We start from the raw sequence: 18,905 nt of genomic DNA on the forward strand, positions 1-18,905 counted from the left end.
AAAAACTGTTAGGATACCAGCTTGCAAGAAAGGAAATTTGCCCTTTAAGATAATTTTCAGTCTTCCAAATTTCAGGCATGGATTAAATTGCAGCAATTTGAATTTAATTCCAAATCCATTAAGATAATTTAGGTTGAACCATTTTCAGCCTAGCAGCCCATTGAAAAAAGCCAAAGAGACAAATATATTATCTAAGCCATTTAACATTCAGATACGAGGCCATTCCTAATCAAACTTAAGTGATCAGCCAGTCCAAGTACATTAGGCCATTAACACAATTTCTAAGACTCCCAATCTGTTAAAGAAATGTAATTTAGTCACTGAAAAGGTCTTTATGCTTTTGGGCATGATGGACTGGTCTCCCAGTGGCTAGGGATTTAGATCACTCAAATAAATCCTGAGAAATTGTCAAGGAAATCAATAATTACATATCACACATAAACATATAGGGCATTAAAACAGAAAATAAATACACTTCAAACATAGGTATGGGGTACTATTAGTGGTCAGATTATCTTTCCTGACCTCTATGGGGTTGCGTTGCTATGACTATATATCTATGGCCTGCCCTGGCTGTGTGATTTGTTGTTTTTGGCTACACCGATTCCCTTCTACATTTTAGGAAAGGCAGGTTGGCCCAAACCTTCTCCTAATGCAGATCCTCCATAGCTGAGGAGCAGTGGGACCATTTTCTCTGCGGACACTGCTCCTTAAGTGCTCCCTCAGCAGACAGGTTGATGGGGCCTGAGTGTTTACGGCCCGAAAAGGTAGACCGAAGCCAATGAAAAATACATATCCCTGAAATCACCTTGGCCTTTTCTCTGGGCTTTATGGTGCATTTATAACCACTTTTTAAAGCATGTGAGCAAAGTGAAATGCATGTTTCAGGTTAAATAAATGCACATGTTACCTTTTCTAAACTAGGTACTAATGGGCTTAAGGGGATCTGCCTGAGGGCAGACTCTTCAGTGCAGGGAATACCTCAGGTCAAGAAACACAAACCTTACAGTACCTCACACCAACATGACCTGCCTGACCACTCGTGGGAGTTCAACTGGGCAGGGAATCACACTAGGTCTCACTAAGAGGGTTAGGGTTAGGGTTAGGGTTAGGTGGTTCATGGTAAATTAAGTTCAAAGGTGACATTAACGAGCAGTAACGGTATCATACTGTACTAAGGCACCGCTATGAAAGACTCATACTGCTCATACTGTACCCTCATGGCTGTCAGGACATGCTCTTTCATTGTTTCCAAGAATGTTTCAGAGAATGTAACTGGGTTAGACAGGCACCTCTTTGCTTGTTTTGAATGATTGATGTACAGTACCATTGACTTATTCAGTCTTTTGTCATGTAGAAGAGGCTTAAATCATTCATTGAAAAATATTGCAAGTGACCGTGTCTTCTGTGAGTTGGGCAGCTAGCCAAGACAACGTTTATTTTGAATTTCATTCATAATGTATTGAAAAATATTTTGGAGTTGAAACAGCCAGGTCCCATCCCCATACTCTTGGGCTGAAGAGCCATTCACTTGAACCTAGTTTCACTTGTAAATATGAACTTAAACGGTCAACTTTTAATTTGAATCTTCTGTGGAGTGTTTGAAACCTAAGCAATATAGCTGGGAAGATACATTCTACCAAATCACATTGTTTACTGTTATGTCTTCTTAAGTCGTTGTACATCACCTTGTACATCACACACAATAAAGGGGTGTCTCAAACAAACCAAGCATGAGGCATATAATACTGTAGTTAGAATTGACAGGAATGTGGCAAGTCGGTGCCACTGGACTGGGATAAAGATCTGTAAAGATGTGCTGGTAATTGTCTCTGTGTCTCTGAGTAAGTGGGCCCGGACCTACTCCTTAGTTCTCCATTGATCCCTCCCCCTCAAACAGCCTCAGTCAGTCTGGTGTGCATGTTGCATTTATCACAAACATCTTCAGTCCTTGAGGGCAACACACAGAGACACTGTAAATCTATTTCATGCCAACAAATAAAAAGTTTCTATCAGCAACAGCCATCAAAATGACAGAGTGTTTTCAAGTAAATGAGATTAAAAGTCACGTGTGCTAGTTTCGCCATGCAAGGGCAACAAAGTAGACTTCAATTTCACTCTCAAACTGTTTTGGTGAATTATTCTTCCCCCCGGACAATTATATGTTTAGCTAAGCTCCAATTTCCCCCTCCCTGCTTTAAGGAATGCCCACTATGTGCGGAATTTGAGCTGAAATGGCGGTCCTCTAGCCTCGTCTCCCGTATATGGAAGAAACCACAGCCTGAGGGTTTAGACCATGCCTTTTCCTGTTTATACATCCCCTCTCTATTCTGTCCACTCTCTCTCTCATACAGGAAGACCCTCTATCTCTCCATAAAAATAGATGTACAGTATCATATTCAATAGGTTGAGATCCATTCACATCATGTGCACATTCCTGCAATTACATGCCAAAGAACAGGTACTGTCGTCTATATTTACATTCCACTATTCATATTGGGTTGAATTGTAACTTGGATATGAGCACATACAGTAGGCCAGTCTCTTAAAGGTTCATACTGCCATCGCAAAGGCGGCTACTTCAATGCTACTGCTGCGGAAGACGCAAGTTGTGAAGACGCGTGAAGTCCTGCCAAAAGCCACCACAAGGTGGTGACAAGAGCTGTGAAGGAGGTCTTCTGTTGGTAGAAATTACTGACATTGCTAACATTATTGGTGTTCCCTCCAAATAATCACTGAAATAAAAATGAGAGAGAGAATGGTTTGTGATTGCAGAGCTTTGCCTTATCAGTTTGTCTTATCAGATCGAGTTTATTATAGCAGATCAGCTTATGAATTATAGAGATGAAGAGTGGAAATGGTTTAAATATCAGGTTATCTTAACGAGGACCAAGCAATGGGACTAGCTAGTGTTTTTCAAATATCCTCTCATACCATCATCACGCATTGTCTCATAGGCCCTATGCGCAGGCAGCAACCAGTACATGAACATGTTTTTGTTTTTTTATTTGACATGAATACACACAAGTCGGCTTTGATAATGCAACCTATGGATTACAGAATAAAGTTCAATGCAAGACAGGAGTAAGGATTTTGGGTTTCAGTGGGATTAAGACTGGAAGGCTACTGAAAGTAGCCTACAGTAGGCTATATAGGACAGCAGAAGATGGCTGTGACATCAGCCCACAGTTGATGACAAATTCGCTCACCTTCCCCCACTCCGGCCCTATATTGTAATTCGCTTCCCATTATTGAAACACTCCCATATTCATGTTATTTGTACAATGACTTGTTCTGTAAGAGCATGCCCCCTGTACACTCAGTGGCAACGTTTCAGCTAAGCCTGTGGCATAATCATTGGCGCTAACATTCATAATCATAATGAGGAGGGTTTGGGAGTTCAATACCGGGCTCTGACAGCAATGACTTTGGGTGGTTTTCCCCATGACAAGAACTCCAGATGATGACAGGGTGGTTGCAATCTCTTAAACAGTCTTGCCATTTCTCATCATCATCCTTGATCACCTCACTTATTACAGCACAGATCTTCGTCATAGTTCTGTGATCTCTCTAATGAGGCTAGGGGATCTATTAGGCCGTGAACTTGTTAATATAGCCTCACTAGGCTATGTTACGTATGTTGCCACGTTACACTACAGTTGTCATAAAGAACATATGTACCAATTTATTTAAGTCCCTCTATCTTAGTCCTCAATGTACCAATAGCAACTCGCGCTCTGGTAGATATCACACTGGTTAGGCTAACATGTCAGGAAATACTCCTAAAGCCCGCACTTCCAAGCTGCATAACCTAAATTAATTTGAAATGCATACATGAACACACATTTTATTATATCCATGATGTAAAATGGAATGGATTACAGTTCTCTAAAATATCCAACATTTTGGCTACAGTAAAATCATTTTTTGCATGTCAATCTTCTATGCAGGAACTAACACAATTTGTTAAATGAATAACTACTGTTCTAGGGGAGGAGTGGGCCTGGATTGTACTCAGCATTCGAATTTCATCTCTTGCCATAATGCGAGGGGAGCTAGACAGATTGGGGGCCAGACAGATTGGCACACTATTGTTTGTTAATGGGAAACTATTTGAACTTGTTGTAAGCAGTGTTCATGGTGCTGCAGTCACGGTGCAGAATGTCACAAATATCAACAACTGTCCAAGGCTACAGCAATGATATGACACCTATATGAAAGTTATTCATTTGTAGCCAACTATGATAAATTATATGCCAGACAGGGGTGAAAAAGAACTGTAAAACTACCAACAGTAAGGGAACTACAAATGATTTGTTGGGTACAGGCAGTAAAACAGTGACAATATCATTTGTTTACAGATTAACATTTGTGAATTTTATATATTATAGTCTACAGAATAATATGAATAACAGCATGTAAACATGACAACTTACTTTCACTGATCAAAATACAGTAGGCCTATACCAGCCACACAACTACCAGTGAATGTCCCCCAGCATCATAATATTGCAGGCCACACACCATGGGCCATGATACTGTTGATAGCCTACCCCCTTCCCCATCTCTGATGATCAGTGGAGTGGACAGATCTCACACCATGTAGCCTATTTCAAATTATGTTGTGGTCATATTTTTCCAGGCCAAAACACAGGGAGAAAGAGGCCAGAATTATTACAACCATGGTCACGGAAAGTCTGTAAAAATTAATGATTATTTTTGATTCGCACGGGACTAAAATTACAGAGATGCTCTGGTAATGATTACATTACCCTGCTTCCCCTTGTAAAACTAATCCCGTCCGAATAAGGCTTAGATTGCTTTCATAAAATACTGAAGTGTACAGATCTTGAATAATAAAGAGGAAATAAAGTCAGAAACATTAAACAACACAAATGCATTTATTTTTATTTTTATTTTGCCACTACGTCTCTAAGGTAACACGGGTAGTTATTATACTCTGTACCTAGAAGCTATTGAACTTATGCCTATATGTATCATCAAAAGACTATTAAATCAGAGGCCACCACAACACACAAATACACATAAGTGGACAACAATCATGAAACGTCAATTGGATCTCATGCCAAGGGCAAGCCGTCCAAACAAACTCCTCCTATACTTCATTATAGTTCTGGGAATACAATTCACAAAAAAGGCTGAAGCTACATCACCTGAAAAGGCAGTGAACCCATTTCAGATTTCAAAGCCCTGTTCCACAGTATTACAAGAATCCTTGGTAACAACATGGACAGCAGTTGCTAAGTCATGATCTGGATCTGACAAAATGTTACAGTCCAATCTTGGTGAAATGAAAGCACTTCAAAATCTGGCTCTAAAAATGCTATCCCTGGGAGGCAGTGAGACAGATGTACAGCTCTGTTTGTTGGTTTTCTCACTGGCTATTGTTGATTCTAGAACAAATGAAAGTTGGACCAGGGGAGGGATTTGAAAGATTATGAAATGCTCTTAGACATTTGAGCATCTTATGTAGATCTGTTTGATGTCAACATAATTGACCCCTGGCTGTTTGTATTGACCTCGGCTTAAATCTCTACTGGGGACCCACAAAGAACTAAAGTTAGTTAACCCAAGGTCACTATAGGTGTGAGGCCCATACACTGATGGGCAGTTGTGAATACAGGCTTAAAGTACTGTGAATCATTGGGCATGTCTACATTTCCCTATACCACTCTAACGCCAGTGACACTTTATCTGCAGTAGAGGATGGGTCATGTCAAATTGGATGATCCACTAATGAAACAGATTCTGGGGTGACCTGTTAAGACCCAGAGCATAGTTTTCACCACCTTTGTGCTTAGCTCTTACAATGGAATGAGGCAAATAAATGCACATATGGAGTGATAAAGAAGCTTTACTCCTCTTTTGCTTCAACTGACAGTAGCAGGGTCCCTCCACCCCTCCCCTGCCTCCTCCCATTCCCTTTTAATAGCATTGCTGTTGCTTTAAAGCTTAAATCTTCCTGCATTAGTACCCATGACAACACTATAAACCTTTGGGTTCCCATTTGGTTAAGCCATGGCTTTTTTTTTTGTTTGTTTGTTTGTTTGTTTTTTTATAACCTGCATTACAGTCCAAGCATAGCCTGATCCAAAACAGGCAACTGATTGATGCTGTAGTCAGCCTTGTAGTCAGGTGTTATGGTATATCACTTGGCTAACTGTGGTTTGGGAAATGTAAACATATGTCAACATAATCGTCACCAGTTATCTACCCAAAATTGTGAAACGGGCATCTCTCCCAGCCCATTTGTTTTTAGTGCCCAAAACTCTGGATTCAAAATTCCCCCGTCTGGTTTGCACTTAAATATATTTCAGGACACCTACAGTAATAAACAATTAGGCCTAGGCCTATATTATGCTACTGACTTGCTAAAGATGTAACTGTGAAGTTGGCTGAATGTGAAGTACACTATTCACTATAACAGAGGAAGTCTAAGGTGACAAAGTAAGCGACCAAACCAGCAAACATCCTGTAGATGTTTTTCCATAAGCATTTTTTACAGTTGATATTACCTTTTATCTTATCTTTTATCTAAGGACATACAGTATGCAGTGATGTAGGGACTATTTTCTTTGTAGCAAAAGTTAACTAATATTAAAGGCATACAAGGGTTATGTGTTTTGTGTCCTTGGATTCTCGCTAATCTTGTTTCAACATCTTAATGCTGTAAAACACTTCAAGCATCAATAATCAGGTCACTTTCCAGTGCACCTGCTCGTGCATATGTGAGTGCCGGTGGGTCATATAAGTCTTGAACATAGTTGGAAGAGGAGGTAAAGAAAGAAATAATATCACTCTGACAATGGTTGCTGCACCTGATGTTTACCCTTGAATAAAAATGTGACTTTATAACAATGTCCAAAGTATTTTGTATTGTAAAATACACACATTTGGCCTTTTTCTACATTCTTAACATTTCTGTAATGAGTAGGCCTAATACTGCCATTTTGGCATTTCACTCTAGATACCAGTTGGTAAGGCTTGTGTCTTTTACGGAGAAATTTTTTTGCGAAATCCTGAATATCAAGGGTCCATGTTGACCCAATATTGAATAGAGGTCCTTTACACATTCCAAGACAGCAATATTGACTAGTAGGACTAGCAAAGCAAAAAAAATCGCAAGCTACCACTGAGCCCTTGAGAAATAATCCCCATATGCACAGAGGGTCTTCTTCAGATTTTGTCAAATTATGAATGTGCATAATTAATTCCTGTTAATACAAAAAATACACACGAAGATGTATCCGTATTCAGACATCAACTACGTACCTGCTGAATTCAGAAATTGGGCGTTTCATTTTAAAACTGTTAATAGCAGCAATGGAGAAAAAAGTTTTCTCAGGAGGAGTTTGAAGTCCTCACAACACACATCATTCACAAACCATCATCCAGCCCTGTCAGGGTCCAAATCCTCTGCGATCGACAACACATAAGCAGGCAGATAGCAAAACGTGAACATAAATGCAAAATGTAATTGCTAGCTTGCTAAATGTGTAAACTATCATAAACAACTGACGCAGAATGACCACCTATGCTATGGATGGATACAACCATGTGTGACATCTGACAAAAAGGCTAGAGTGAACATCCACATGTGAGGCCTTGCCTTGCATCACCTCTTTACATACCATAGCATAGCACATAGACACACACAGACAAGATGCATACTAGTGTCATAATCAGTTTGCTTCTCTGGCATGTGTAGATGGAGTGTGCACTGATCAGAATGGACTCTCCAAGAGAGGGGTAATGTGGGGTTGGGGTGGCAATGAGGAGATGAGAGATATCCCAGTTGCAACAATGCCAGTACGGGGATAGTGACTTCCTGCCAAGTGGATGATTTGGGTCAGTAGGTAACTGCATTCCTGGATCACAGGCGACTTGATGGCAATTAATCCCGGCAGTGAGCCACGTGAGAGGCACACACGTTCAGCGTCCATGCAGACTGATAGAAGCAGCTCTGTTTGCACAGGTTTGTTAAGGAGCCAAGTGGCGTTAATCTCTCCACAGCGCACAGTCTGGATTCAAAGATGGCATCTTAGGCTAAGGTGTCCACTGAAACAGGAATAGCTAGCAAAGGGAGTAACCCTAAATACTGCTGTATTGACCAATATTGAAATAACCAATAATATATTAAAGGCCCCCTCCAGCTTTGCTTCCTGCGTTTTGTATGTGCACTATGGGATATTGAATAAACACTGTGAAAAGTTTTGCGTCGTCATTTGTGAAAAATAATTAGCCTAATAAAAGCAGCCAGATATCGCGAGCTAACATTCTGTTGATACATGAAGTGAAACAGAATGTTAGCTTGCAATACCTGTCTGGTTTTAGGAGGCTAGAAAACGATAACCTGCAACATCAACCCCCTAATGTTCAACACAAAATACAGTATAATACAGACTAATATTCAATGCCTCTCAATGATTTTCTTTCTTGCGCTATAAGTATACATATTCCCACCTTTCCCTTACATAATTAAGTTCAAAAGTCAAACCCCTAAAAGGCAAACTAACAATTAGAATTACTCTGGAATGCCAGTAAAACCAGCTATAAGAGGTCATTTACATTCTCTTTTAAACCAATAACACTTAAAATACTCATGTATTTAATATCCCATTACAACTCTCCACAGTCATTCGCTATCCCACTTTCCTCTCCATTGTGCTTTGTAATAAGAACACTTCCTATTAGTATCACACTTTTAAGAGGCTTTTAAATCAATTTGTATATAGACTTTCAGAAACCACTAGACAACTTGTTAAACTCTTTAAATTACATGAAGAAAAAACAATTATCAAAACAATCTGTGAGCTTTTTTCTGTTTATTACATTATTTTTGTAGCTCTTAAAGTGTTGCCTATTATTAGTCATCCAAGCATTCGTGGAATCCTTTACGGCTGCAATTGCAGAGAGAGATGAAGATGAGCTAACAATGTTATAATGTATCATGATTGAAACAACAAGTAGCTAGAATCTGTTTTGATGAAGCCAAGTAGTTGATGAAACATATTTGTAATACTGAAATGACAGGCATGGATAAAGGCTTGGTAATAGAGTATTAGTGATGAGGTAAGCTATGTCAAAAGATTTGGGCTTTCTAAAAAACTGCTCTGCTCTGCTATGGCTCTTCCATGCACATATTTTTGATTTGACATATTTTACATATTTTACATAAATATGTTCCCAATACTAATGAATAAGAAAATAGAACGGTAGCATAATAACTGAATAAATTCTATCACAGGAGGCCTTCTTTTTCTGATCCCTCTGGCCTCTATAATTTGCTGTGGGCATGTTTTGGCGGGTTAATATTGGCTTTGTGTTTTGCCAACAAGCCACATCTATATTAACAGGACTTGGGGGCTGGCATCTGTCATTGTGTACCAGGCATGTGCACCAGGCACATTTCTTGCTGAGTTCCATTAGCATCAAGCTTCTGCCTAATCTGAGATTAATCAGTTAGTGAACTCTGATCCTCAACCATAGGGGGTCATTGGTTAATGCCACTTCTTGGCACAGTATCACTGCACACTGTCTTTTAAGAGGACATTTACATTCAGAGAAAAATTGCCTTTTCAATAATAAGATATGTTAATTATTGCCACTATTATCATTTTTGCTATTATTTGCATTATATTGATCAAATAGTATATATTTTATGTAAAGCAGAGCCATAGCCAGTTGAACTGAAGGTATACTGCTGAAGGTTGGTTTCTTACTGTAGGTGACATACCCACCAGCCAAATCTTTGGAATGTCATTCACCAAACATATCTCCACGTTGTGGGGACAGTCATTGTGCCATTTGAATACAATGTCTGCGATTAGGTGGTGAGTCAGTCCCAGGTCTGGAATTTTTTAGGGCAAGGCCACCAATTTGTTAGGGCACTAAGGTCATCAGGCCATCGCGTACATTTTATTCACGGAGGCCAGAATTAGTAAAACTATTGACAAATATGACCATAATCGCACAGCAGTGGCTCAAATGGTGGATAGCCTATAAACACAAAACACCATGATAATGATGAATGCTACATTGACATAGTCTGTTCCTTCATGCAAATACCATCTGACACCAAAACATATTTAACAGATGCTTCCTCATAAATTGCAAAAACCCAATATGCACTTAGTTTGGCAGATTTATTTTAGGAAGTAACCATTCAGTCTCTTTTGTAGAAAAAGTGCAAAAGGAAATGAAGCTGCTATCATCGCTATTATCGTTGAAATTATGCTAGCACAGCCAGGAAATCACCAGTTTTGTTTCTATGTATAGGCCTATAGTAAACACACTAGCCAGCAAGCTACTGTAAATTTGCAATACTAACTTTTCTCCACGGGTCGCAGAAACGTGTCACTTTATACTCACACTCAATTTTGGGTGTTGCTACATGATGTTGCTATTGCTAAAACACTGAGATTATCCTCTCTTCAACAGTGACCATTGTCAAATATATTTCGGAGTGCATATGACTGATTATGATATCAATGTGATTTCAGAAAGGGCAACTTGTAGCCTACTGTACACCTTGAGGGCAATTTGATCACAGTGGCTATAAAGGTTGGATTTTTTTATAGGGCACAGCGGCCAATTGGTAAATTCGTGTCCTGGTCAACCCTGATCACAACTGCCTCACCTGAGGGCACTGTCAACCAGTATTCATTAGACACATGTGTGGGGATTTTTTGGGCAGCTGATCTTCTCATCCTGTTAGAAGGATCTGCATGAATTTAGCTATTAGTTTGGAAGCATGTGGTGCAGGAATGCATGAGAAAAGCAGTCCTATTGATAAATATGAAGCATGAATAGCACTGGGCCAACTAATCTCTCCCACCATAGCACATCCAAAACATGAAAGTGCCATCCCAATGTTAGCTGAATTAGTGACCTATCACATGTAGGCCTATGTTACATGGCTGTGTGAACAGTAACTATGTCCTTTAACATTTAAAGCAAAGCGTATCTGTCCAATCTTTGAAAACCAAGGAACTAAAATGATAAGGCCTAAATTATTATACCAATTTGATATTTAAAAACTCTGTGATGATACTGAATAAAGTGCAGCACACGATTTCAGTAAGAAAATATGTTTAGCTTTTATCTCATGAGATCTCATGATCTGCAGTGCCTTATAATTTGTATACACTCTTTAAATCTGTTTGTGGATGGTTATATACTGTCAGTGTTATGCAGGCTGCCAGGAAGTGCCTTCTCCCGCATACGTTTGCGATGTCATGATCAAACAAGATTTTTTTAAATAATTTTTTTAAATTATTATGAGAGCAGGCGATGTAGCATGTTATGCGTTTCTGTATGCATTTGTAAATAGTAAGACCATTCTAATCAGAAGAGAATGTTTACCACACACATACTGTGGCGCAGGTTATCTCTGAATGCAATGGCAAGTTAGTTTCTAAGATAATTAGCCTTCTCATTCTTTTCAATTGCATAAAAAGAACTGGGTGCCACCAAATCATGTGCTGGTGCCGCCACATGAAAAAGGGGAAAAGCTTAGTCTGGAGCCACACATAGGGTCTGTTCCTTTTCTCCAGCGTCACCACTTGCATCCGGACCAATAACAGTTGATATAATGGCTGTTTGTTTTTCTACCTACAGTAATATGAAAATAGTAATGTCGACTGGGTATGTCACCTGATATCATGTAGAGGCAGAGAGACAGTTAAAGCTTATTTACATAAACGTCATCAATCTCAGATAAACGAATGTCGGAGTTACGCACAGATTTCAAGTTATGATTCCACCCGTAGACTATCTGAGGTATTTGATGTCTCCATCTTGTCCAATAAAACATCCAGAATCCTTGCAGGGCAGTCAGTATTCTCTATACTGCTCACCTATTCAAATGCAAAACTGATTTAAATGGTGGTATACTGTAGTAATCAAACAAACTGCAAAAGGTGTGAATGAGTTAACAGTTGTAATTGAAAACTAGAGTACATTAGGATTTATTAGATATCTTTATTGAATGTTGATTCCTTTTTGGGTATCAGGCAAACAATTCCAAATAGAAACTGGGTGCTACTGATGTCTACAGTACTTTGAGTAATCAAAGTGTCCAATCTCTAGTTTGCACTCTAAAATTCTCAACGGTGAGAAGCCATTAAGACTGCATCATTATACTGCAATCAAGAGTTAGACACAAAAATAGAAAGCAATCAAACCCTTAAAATGATTCTCCTTATTAAAGCAGATAATCGCCTCCTCCTTGGCTTGAGTCTCCTTAACTCAGATCCTCAGTCTAATTGCTCTTGTTAATCATGTCTTACATTGAATTGTTGACAAGAGATCCATTTGGAGACCTAGAGTTATAAAAACAAACAACAAATCTCTCCCAATCTGGGGATGCTAACATCTTGAAATTAAGGACAGTGGAGAAAAAGAAGTGAGACCAGATTAAGCCATATTAACAGTTCTTGAGACACTGCAAGAGACTGATGCTGTGCTACCATGATGGGCTGTCAAATCAAAACCTTGGTTATGTGGTCCCAATATTACATTACACCATGTCGTGATTACCTTTTTTTTCTTTGGATTTCTTTGCAAATGTAGACCTCAGAGAGATATTGACATTCCAAAAATATCAATCTAATCATAATAAAAGTGTTTTCAATATAGCAGTTGTAGCATGATGCAAGGCCTGACACAAATGTTACAGCATCTGATCAAACTGGTAAATGTAGAGAGATGAAGAAGACAGAATGGCTAGCCCTGAGGTAGAAAGTGCTGTATACAGGCCTTGTGTAACGCCAAGCTAAAGGTAATTAGATTATCACACCAAGCTATCATTAAAGTCAGCTACATTGTCCCTTACAGCTATGTTAAATCCTATTATATTTACCTATTCCTGCTATTTCTCCTCGTGTTTAAAGAATCTAAGAGTGTAAACTGCCAGGAAACGTTTGGAGTGTCAAAGTACAGTGCCTATGTAATGACAACCTAATCCACACAGTGTGTAATTGATTCCTATGCAAATCAGAGACCCTATAAAAACAAATTTTTTTGTTAAGATGGACTCAATTCATTAAGATGGACTCAATTCAACTTATTGAGTGATTCGTGGATGACATTTTGCATTTTAGCTATTTTTAGGAGTGTCATAACAAAGGGTCTGAATACTTATGTACATGAAGTATTTCTTTAATAAAATGTTAATAAATTGACTGAAATTTCTAAAAACCTGTTTTCACTTTGTCACAACAATGTTCATAGAAGTATATGCATGTTTTGAACACACCAGGCAAAGGAGCAAAAACCAATGGAGTACATTAATATTTAATCGTCAGTTATTCAAGTTTCGGTTAAGTCTCATTGATACTGAATACTGCATGTATCGTACTGACTGTTTTTCGAGGCAGACCTGATTTTAAAGAGATAACCTGAAGGTCTTGTGCCTTGGGTTTTGTTAAAATATTCTCCTGGTGAAACTATTCCACTCATTTGGAGAAATAATCCTCCCTACCATATCACATTACTTTATACACTATGAATAAGGTGTGGGTTGCTAGAGAGACAGAGTTGCCATTTGGTTAGACATCAACTATCAAAGTCATTCATTCAATGGTTTATAGGTTTGGAAATCTACTTGAGCTGATGGGATCACTTTTGACAGCATATAAACCTAGTGCTCAAGTGATGTCATTCAAACATTTCCATTATCAGGCCCATCTCCTACGAGGCCACGACATGTAAAAAAATTCCTACCCTTAGGGTGCTCTAGTCAATAGAATTCCCTTCACTGTTTTGTCAAATAAGAGCCAGAGATCAAACAAAGCCATATTGCCAGCCCACAATGGGAAATCAAGATTCTCAAAGATACAAAAATGTTAGCTGGCTGAATACTGACACTGAGACGTATAAAAGGATTCTGAGGGACAGGCCTATGTAACACCCAAAAGATCCAAATGTACCTACAGCTGTTTCAGTCTCACAAAAAAGAGACACCCCTGTCTCAGTTACGCCTATGGCTCTGATGAGCAGTCACATTTCAACCACAGCAAATCTCCACCCCTGCTGCATGTACTTTAAAAGAACTAAAATATAAAAGCTAAGAGGAGCACAGCATGATACTCACAGCATCCTGATTCTCTTTAGAATATAGACGCAAGTCTCAGTGAATGGCAGTTTACTTGGTAGGTTCCTCTCTCTCACCCTCCGAAAGCCTTATGCTGCTACAGTGACTCGCATCCCCCATTCCACCCTCTTTCAGCTGCCATGAGGAGGTAAACATTTCCAAATATGGAGAAAATGTTTGAAAGATTTGGGGTCAATATCGATTCAGCTTGCTTTTATTCTGGAATGGCACATTTTGCAAGCCAAAGTCACAATTGAGCCAAATATGTGGTACATACCATTCACAGGCAATAATATGATGATTGCAGACAACTTCATGAAGGAGTTGGGTTAGGTCTGACCTAAGATGGATAACAGTGTGTGAGCTTGCCACATGTGCTCTACTCCAAGGACCACTATTTGGGGAGATGTAAGTGAAATCATTTACTGTAGTACATAGCCTACAGTATAAAAAACCTGTTACATTGGCCTATATGTTTCTGGACCACAGTTAAAACAAAAGTGCAATAATGCATTGCCTATGATTCAGCATTATTAGCAGTAGAAACCTCTATGTAGACAAGAGTCTACAGAGACAATGTAAAAACGTGTACCAATAATCAAGAGTTGATGATGAAACTATGTGTTAAGATATAAACTAAAAGGAATTTGCTAAACACAAATAGGCTACTATTCCTGATCAAAGTTAACCATCCTCACTAATGAAACCACCAAGGCAGGATTAACAGGTAATGATAACCCATTTAATGTGAGGTGTCACACTGTCATACAAAATGGCTTTAGGTGATTATGAAACCATAATTAAACATGCCCGAACACTCCCCGTGAGTGCTGCTGGTTAGTGGAGGTTTACAGGCAACTTAGACGCAACACTCCAGGCACCTGAACTGAAATCAGATCCTACACCCAAAACTTGCAAAAGACATTAAAAACAAGTACACTCCAACTCCACTGTTATATCTTCACATTAAGTTACATTAGACACTGTAATGGAGTAAATGACAAAAAGATAAATTAAGCCATAAGGTGACAATACATTCTGAACATGGTGTGGTTGTTCAGGCCAGGTGCAACATTATCCAACTCAAACCAAGCTCTATGAAGAGCATTAATCCTACAGCGTAATTGTTTCAAATTCAGTGTCGCAAAATGTATCAAATAAATCATTGTGGCTAAAGCCATTCATAACTTTAAAGTGTCACTAATAAGACTGATTGCAAGTGTAAAATGTGTGTTCTGTATAACGTTGAAGTTAGTATCAGACACAAGGTAAATGAGGCTGAACTAGGCCTTCAGCTATCTAGCCTACCTCTCTTCCTCTCTGGATGTACAGTATGGGCCTTACTGGTGATACTGTAATGGCTCTTTGGTCTTTCCTTGTCACTGCTTCTCTCTCTCCAGGTTGATGCAATGCACCTTCGTGTATGAAATCTGTAGAGAGAAAATAGCATGTAATACTGTTATACTGGGTGTAATATGTACATACTTGGTGCAAAGGCTAACAAGAACATAGACCATTATGGTCTGTCCGTAGATTTCTGTCATACTTCTGAACATTGCATCAATTGTTCCAATATTACGTCACTGATCAGTGTAAGGGATGGCCCTTCTTCTGTGGCAGGGTCCCAGTAAATCATGGTTGAGAGAGCCCAAGCTAATATATAGATCCTGCTGCCCAAAATTTGATTCACATGGGAGCTTGAGGGACAGATGTAGCGCCTCACCCTCATGCTGCATACTGCTCACCCATAAATCCTACTGTTTACTCATCTCCTTGTGCATGATATGACATTTTTCACTCTCAACAAACACAACAGCCCACACATTTCCCAACTATGGCAGTCTAAAACAGGTGCAGAGGAATTACTACAAAGAGCATTTGTATTTCATCAAGTCAAAAGTCGAAGAAGGTGTTCCGCTACTCCTAAACTACGTGCTTGTAAATAGACCTACTAATACAGTAGACATGTTGTGTCATGTGTTTATACAGACCTAAGTCAACACTCTGAAGCCTAGTGTCTTTGTCCTTACAATGACTCCTTTACTGTTTCAGCACTCAGCATCATGGAAGTTATGCTGTATGCATATCTATACCTCATGTAACCCATATCCTTAGCTCAGCTCATGTACTGCAGGCCCTTACAGTGTCCTGGGTTTGCCTGGGAGTCTATGTCTAGAGCTTCTCCTTCCAGCTATATACTCATTAAAACATCCATTAAACACGCAGAGCAGCTTGACTAAACCTACCAGGGGGGCTGAGCTCAAAGGCAGCTGAGGGACCTAACTTTTAACTTGAACATCATCAGGGCTGTCAAATGTGTCCTTTTTAACCGGAGATTTTAAAGGCAGTTCGGTTTAATGTTGCCTTAGTCAGAAATGTGTGGGGATGACACAGATATATTCAGTTTGATGATTGAGCTCTCAGGGGGTCTTGATGTTATTGATTTGAAATTCATATCAAAGTGGAAGTTTGAATTGATATGAATCTCTTCAGCAAAGAAGATAAATTAATATTTCAGCATGTTAGCTACTTTTGAGATGAACAATGTCTATGGTCTAGACATGGTTGCCTTACCAAGACCAAGGCCACATATTTTCATTCTTGAAATAAAAGCAAATTAAATTAAAGAATGTCTTTCAAGACTGACTATACTGAGGACTGAAGAGATATGTTTTGAAGCTGTGAATAAAATACAGAGGCAGCACGTGAAACATACATTAAAAAAGCTCAATGCAGTATATCTATATCAGACAGTATAGTACAGTATAATCTATGTGTCTAGGCCTACCTGTGAAACTCAATTATTTTGTATATTTACAATCGTTTGTCAAAGTTTCATGCATGGTGTGCAGGCCCATTCTAAAAGGACACTGTATTTCCCCAAAAATAATTGGTGAACTATTCAGATAATTATGTTAAGCCCAAGATATGATGTGCTTATGCTGTCTTAGTTGGCTGCTTTGTCAAAGAGTCTCTCAAGTTCGGAGAAGAATCGACAAGAGCGAGGACAAGTGTTGATTATTCTATGAATAAACCCCACTTCCATTCTACTCAGCAGGAACAGATGATACAAAGAATCTGCACAACTCTAGCGCAGGCATTCTCTCGTGAGCGCTCGTGATATGTGGCCTGACTGACAGCACTGACAGCAGTGTCACTATCTTGGGATCATGGCATTACGAATTAAAATCGTTTTTTTAAAAACGTAGCCTTTTACATAGGCTATACAATTCACAACATTTTGAAATCACATTTGTGAATAGCCAAGTAGTTCCAACGCTGAAAACTCTCTTCCGCATTGTTGTTGAGCAGTCAGGGCAGACCACTTTACATTTGGAACATAAATGCATGTATTGCAGCGCAAAATGTCGCAGAATTATGAAACGACACTTCCTCGTTGACTTCACTATGTTTCTTGTATCCCTTTGTCCTACTAACTACTGTATTGCTAGCTGAAATGTATAAGATATAATGTAGCTAAAGTGGGGGGGAAAACTGCAACCCCCCTCTCGAGCCCACGCCCTCATATTCAACTCGAGCTACAGTAAACTCATCATCTGAACGAGGAAGAATAAACTGAGGGTAATATAGCAACTTCAACTGAATTGTTCATGCATATGTACAACACGGCACTGTCCCAATCGTGAAATCATATATGTGCTGACACAAAGAATATGAAATATATCCGTTTCTCTTACCTCGCTTTCTAGGAATCAAGAGAGTTTCAAATCCCACAAAAAGTGAAACTTCTTTTTCCCAAAACTGGGAGAGTAGCGAGCAGTGACGTCAGAGGTCGAAATTCCAGCCGACACACTCAGTTCAGATATTTGCCCATGTAAGGCAGTATATGTTCTATTACAAACTCTCTTCCTTGTTTGTATTGTTGTGCAAACACTGTAAAATGCACGAATTAATCATCATGAGCATGGTTTAAAAAGACAGCTACATCCTTATATGTGGAGGTGGCTTTCTCTCCAGTAAAATAAAATAGTAAACTCACCATAGACCTTTGTTATGCATTGCACTATCAATTGAGCTGAATGAGATTATTATTGCAATGAAGAGAAATCGTAAAGGTTTTAAGGCTCAATAAAAAGAGACTGGATATACTTATAGCTGAACTGAACTTTACACAATGGCCATTGATTGAAACTTATTTTGTGGTAAATCAACATATATTCCAAGGGTATTTAAGGATTTATCAGTTATTCGATTTTTGAAGCTCAATTCTAAAACTTCACCTCTGGCCATTGTAAATGTATGCTATAACTGATAACAGTGTAGGACATAATGTTACCCTGTTCTGTATTGAGCTGTTGAGTGGTTTTGACTTAACCACACCTTAATATATGTTTCCATGCAAATCAGACAGTTTGTTTGCATGTCCTGGATTTAATGCAAAGATGATAACTGCACTTGGACCTTTTGTGCATTTAGTCATATTATGGTGGCATTGTAACTCTCTGGATAAATTGACAAGGGGAAGGGGGGAGGGGGGCAGGGGCGTTAATACAGTAAGTACTGTAGAAATTACAAAGAGATTACAATTTCTTTCTTTTCTTTGGGTCATGTCTGTGTTTTCTGTGAGGACACCACCTTGGAGAGTCATTTTTTATTTTTGCTTAACCAGATAAAGTTTTGGAAAGATTGGATGCAATTTTGGTGGGTTTGTGGTCACGGCTGAATCATAAATGTCTCGTGAGATTTTATGGGGGTGTTCTTGACTGTTTGGATGGCTATTTGGTGGAATAAAAATAGAGTAGTCTCCCCAGAACACACAGCAACTAAA

At 39.0% G+C, this 18,905-nt stretch overlaps 1 protein-coding gene across 2 annotated transcripts in view; it reads right to left on the bottom strand.

The window, feature by feature from the left end:
- Nucleotides 1-17,941, bottom strand: part of lpp (LIM domain containing preferred translocation partner in lipoma) — a 130,998-nt gene extending 113,057 nt beyond the window's left edge. For both annotated transcript variants that reach the window (XM_083672220.1, XM_083672219.1), the window contains exons 1-2: nucleotides 17,815-17,941; nucleotides 15,425-15,546 (exon numbers count right to left, since the gene is read on the bottom strand). The gene's annotated coding sequence lies outside the window, so the exon portion shown is untranslated. The remainder of the gene's footprint in view (nucleotides 1-15,424; nucleotides 15,547-17,814) is intronic.
- Nucleotides 17,942-18,905: the final 964 nt, after the last annotated feature.

Source organism: Argentina silus, assembly GCF_951799395.1.
Source record: "Argentina silus genome assembly, chromosome: 6".
In the NCBI taxonomy this organism is placed as follows: domain Eukaryota; kingdom Metazoa; phylum Chordata; class Actinopteri; order Argentiniformes; family Argentinidae; genus Argentina; species Argentina silus.